This window comes from Sapajus apella, unplaced genomic scaffold (assembly GCF_009761245.1).
Source record: "Sapajus apella isolate SASKATOON/1434 unplaced genomic scaffold, GSC_monkey_1.0 scaffold113, whole genome shotgun sequence".
NCBI lineage: Eukaryota > Metazoa > Chordata > Mammalia > Primates > Cebidae > Sapajus > Sapajus apella.
The window spans coordinates 246,035-251,297 of NW_022437053.1; positions in this window are offsets into that span (position 1 = coordinate 246,035).

Here is a 5,263-nt window from a genome sequence, read left to right on the forward strand (position 1 = left end):
GGTAAAATATACATAATGTAAAATTTGCCATTTTAACAATTTTAAGTGTGCAATTCTGTGGCATTAAGCACATTCACAGTTATGCAAGCAGCACCATCAACCATCTCCAGAAACTTTTCATCTTCCGCAATTGAAACTGTACCCACTAAACACTAACTCCCCATTCCCCCCACCCCCCAGCCTTTGGCAACCACCACCCTACTTTCTGTCTTTATGAATTTGACTACTCCAGGTACTTTATAAGGTAGAGGTGAACAATATTTGTCCTTTTGTGATTGGCTTATTTCACTTAGCATAATGTCTTCAGGGTTTGCTTATGTTGTAGCATGTGTCAGAATTTCCTTCCTTATGAAGACTGAATAAGATTCCAGTGTATGTATAGACCACATTTTGTTTATCCATTCTTCCAAGGATGGACACTTGGTTTGCTTCTACATTTTGGCTATTGTGAATAATGATGCTATGAACATGGGTACATAAATGCCTCTTCGATGCCTGTAATCCCAGCAATTTGGGAGGCCAAGGCAGGTCTGTGCCCCAGGCTGCAGTGCAGTAGCACCAACACGGCTCATTGTAGCCTGGACCTCCCAAACTCAGGCAAACATCTCACCTCAGCCTCTCAGGTAGTTTGGACTACAGGTGCACACTGCCATGCTGGACTAATTTTTGTATTTTTTGTAGAGATGGGGTTTTTCCATGTTGCCCAGGTTGCTCTTAAACTCCTGAGCTCTGACCTCGTAATCCACCCGCCTTGGCCTCCCAAAGTGCTGGGATTACAGGCGTAAGCCACCACACCTGGCCTTCTTTGAGATTTTCTATGCATCAAATCATGTCATCTGCAAATATAGTTTTGCTTCTTCCTTTACAATTTGAATGCCCTTTATTTCCTTTTCTTGTTTAATTGCTCTGGTTGAACTTCCAATAAAATGTTGAACAGCAGTAGTGAATGTGGACATTCACCACATGTCAAATTCTGTTCTTGGGAAAAATCAGTCTTTCACCATTGAGTATGATGTTATCTCTGGGTCTTTCATAAATGCCCTTTACCATGTTGAGGAAGTTAAGGGAAAGTGAGTTTTAAAACTGCTATGTAGGCCAGGCGCGGTGGCTCAAGCCTGTAATCCCAGCACTTTGGGAGGCCGAGGCGGGTGGATCACGAGGTCAAGAGATCGAAACGATCCTGGTCAACATGGTGAAACCCCGTCTCTACTAAAACTACAAAAAATCAGCTGGGCATGGTGGCGCGTGCCTGTAATCCCAGCTACTCAGGAGGCTGAGGCAGGAGAATTGCCTGAACCCAGGAGGGGGGGGTTGGGGGGGGGCCGAACCCCCCCCTTTCCCCCCCACCCTGGGAAAAAAAAGGAAAACCCCCTCTTAAAAAAAAAAAAAAAAAAAAAAAAACTGCTATGTATAGAAATAATTTGAGGCCTAGATTGATAATATCTTTCTTTAGAGAGAATTTTCTAGCCAGCTCATAGGGGTTTGAACAATGCAGGATTACCTCAATGCAAATCAGGATTGGGGTTTCTGGGCACTTGCAAAAACAGGGAAGGTTGGCTTATTCCCTGCTTCAGGGGTGCAGCCATTTGGGGTTCTGTCACAACGCAGGGGACTGGTTTACTGGGTCCCCACCCTTGGAGACTCCCGGCTGCAAACTCATCTTTCTGGCTCTGCGTGTGCAGCTGCTAGAGCTAGAAAGGCAGCCCAGGTGCTACACATATCTCTCCGATTACTTCTATCGAGGCCTGGTGTTCCTCATTATCTCCGTGATCTGCTCCACGCACCTCTCCGGATTCCTTCTCCTGTTGGATGTAGGCCTGGTGTTCCTCATTATCTCCATAACCTTTGATACTTTCAAGGAGATATTTAAGAAATATTGCCCCTGGGTTCTAAGCTGTTTTTAGTAGCAGAAGTAGCTGGTCTGCCATTTCTAGAAGTAGAGTTTCTGCCCTATTACTGTTCCAGAGGCAGAAATTGTGAGATCCAACTACAACTCTCTACTACCTTAGAGAGGCTACCAAGGGTCTAGTTCCTTCCCATCCATTGATGTATAGAGAGGTACAGGTCAAAAAGAGCAGGAATCTGAAACAAGCATGTGGTGAGCAAGGCATTTGTAAGTGTTCTTTGTCTTTCCATGGTGCAAGCAGCCCCAAAACCTGCCTTTCAGCAAGAAGCTCAGCCACCTCGTCATGCTTTGCTTAAGAACAATGGTCTTGCCTATTAGTCCCATCTGATGTAGGGAGAAGAAAAGCTATAACTTGGTTCCAGGGCTCTCCAAGAATCTGCTGTAACACTAGGACATGTATTATTATAATGCTTTTATAAGAGACAAACACTGAAGATCAAAGAGAATCAATGAGTTGTTGTGATCAGTGTCAGGGAGGATAAGCTCAGGCCAGCACCCTCCCTCTCTACCTTTCTCCTTCCCTTCTTTCCATTCTGTTCCCCCCTCCCTTTCATTCTTCTTTCCTTTTGCCTCCTGCCAACAGACCAAATTAAAATGGAGTCAGTCATGCCAAAGTCCTAATCCACCAAGCTGAAACTCAGTTTTTTAGCTGACTTTCTGAGAAATCAGGAAGAGAGAGAGAGAGAAACAGACAAATGACAAATGTTCAAATACGCCGGTTTGAGCAGACATAAGGAAGTTCCCTCAGTTTTAACCATTATGAGGAAAGTTATTTTGAAACAACTAATCTGCGTTTTGTTCCTCATTTCCACTTTCTTCAGTCTTTTTCTGTCTGTATATACTCACTGCCCACATGGCAGAGTGGAGTTCTCTGAACCTCTTATGACTGAGGGCTGTCTCATTCATGAATTGTTCATTACGTAAACTTACATTTATTTGTCTAAAGTTTTTCTTTTATTAATAGAATTGCTTTTTTATCAATAGAAATGTGAAGTAACTTTAATTTCTAGATCAGTCTGTCCTTCTGAATCCGAACAAAATTTGCAGCAAAGGTATATCTCTCCTAACCCACCTTCCCCAAAACCTCCTGCTGTGCTCCTTGGAGCTCTCTTTTCATACCTTTCATTAAAAAAAAAAAAAAAAAAAAGTCAATTCACATATATTTTGGAAGCATCTCTAATTCATAAATGGGAGATCACCGGAGGTCACAGCTGGCTCCTACCTCTATTTAATTCATCACTGATGCCTCCTAAACATCACCCAAACACACCCAATTCTGGATATCTCCACCATCCCTACCTTAATCCAAAACACTGTCACCTCTTGCTAGCTGACAGTAACAGCCTCTGAACACTCTTCCGCTTGGGCACCCCCAACCCATTTTTGGTACTGTAGTCAGAACGCTGTTTCCAAATCTTATCATCTGCTTTTATTTATTTTTTTTTTTGCGGGTGGAGGGGCACTGTGTAGTATTCTCCATAACACTGAACCTAATATGCTCGAAGTTCTTTCCACTAGACTGAAAGTTCCCTGAGTACAGGGGGTTTGCAACTCATTCTTCGATGTTCAGTGCCTGGCACATAGTGGGTGTATACTATTTTTCTAATAGTATACAATGTCAATAAACTGTAATTCACTAATTTGTTAGGCTATTGTCTGTTTCTGAGTCCCTTAAAGGCACGGATTTTTGTCTGTTTTGTTCACTCATGTACTCTGAGAACCTAAAAAAAAAAGCCTTATAATTGGAGAACTCTATGAACTTATCGTTGGAGGAATGAATGGATGAATAAATGGGGGAGATGATCACAATGGGAATCTAACTTCTTGCCACTCCAGGATCATGTTTTGAAACTTTGTATCGTTTGAAGCTCTTAAAAAGTGCTGCACTGAGAACTTGTAAGCAAAAAATGCCTCCAGGAAATTGGAATTTGTATTGGAGTGCTCTAAACAATGCCGGCCAGAGGCTTAGTCCTGTTACAGATAAGAACTGGGGGAAAAGGCACCGTTTGGCCACCGGCCAACATTTTGAGATCATCCACTTTATCTGTGGACTTCCCCACCCCCTGTTCATCCCTTGGCCATCTCGTTAAATTGGAAAATAAATCCCATCCCTGCTAAGGTGTTGGCTGATAAAGGCTTGAGCGATAGCCTCTTCAAGGGGAATTTGCATTTTAATAGAGGATCGTCAAGCCCCAAAGGAATCAATATTTCTAACGGTGAAATTTCAAGCACCAGCAACTGAGATATTTTGGGATGAGACTCTCCAGCGTTTCTCATCCGACAGTAAGGTCTGCCAGAAAGCCACGGAAGAATGGTCTCAGGAAATGACCGGCCGTTTCCCTTTATTACTCTGAACTTTGCCTTTTCAAGTCTGGTCCCTTCAGACTCCCTAACGCAAGTGGATCTCTTAATCTGTCAGTGCAGCCCTTTTCAACACAAGTAGTCTTAAAGTTGGCTCATCCAGAGGGCCACAAAGGAATTATGGCAATTAAAACTTGCAGGTTTTCTTGGTATTCCAAGGAAGCCAATTCTCAGATATTTTAAACCCTATGTTGGCAAGAGGGAGTGGAGATGGCTTAATGAGTTATTAATGATATTCCTCATTTACATTCGTTTTGTGCAATTTTTTTTTAAAACTTTTAACTTGTATCAAAAGCATGCAAACCAAAGGTGGGCAAGAGACATCGTGTGTGTCCTGGCAATGTTCTTAATGTCCTCCGGAGCTGAGTTCTCAGAGGACGGCTTGGGAGATTCTCGAACTGCAGAAAAGCGGCATCTTGGATCTTGGGTTTCTGCATTCGAGAGAGGCTCCTGTCCGCCACACCTGCCGCCCAGCGCTCGGAATTACCTTCCTGTCTGCTCCCAGCCCTCCCAGGCAGTCTCCCCGTCCTCAGCGCCCCGCGCGCCCATCCCGAGCCCGCCCCGGGCTCTGAGGGCTGGGCTGGCCCGCGGCCCAGCTCCCGGGCCCCTCCGCGCCGCTGGCCCTGGGCTCCGCCGCGGAGGCTGCTGCCCTCGCCCTTGATGCGCTGCCGCCCCCACTCTCCTCCCGCAGACCCGCCGCCGCCCGGGCACGAGGCGGAAGCGCCGAGGCTGGGCCGCGCGGACCGCACCTGCGCCCTCCCCGCCCAGCTCCCGCTCCCGCCCCCGCCCCAGCCAGGGCCAGCGCACCGCGGCGGGGCTCGCGCCCGGGAACGGCGGCGGCTCGTGCCCAGCACGGCAGCAGCAGCGGCAGCTCGCGCTCGCGTTCAGGCCGGGGAGCGCGCGGCGCGGCGCGGCCGGCGGGCGGGCGGCGCGGCGGCGGCGGCGGCATCATGGGCGCGGGCACCGGCGGGGGCTGCGGGCGCCCGGCTCCCCGCC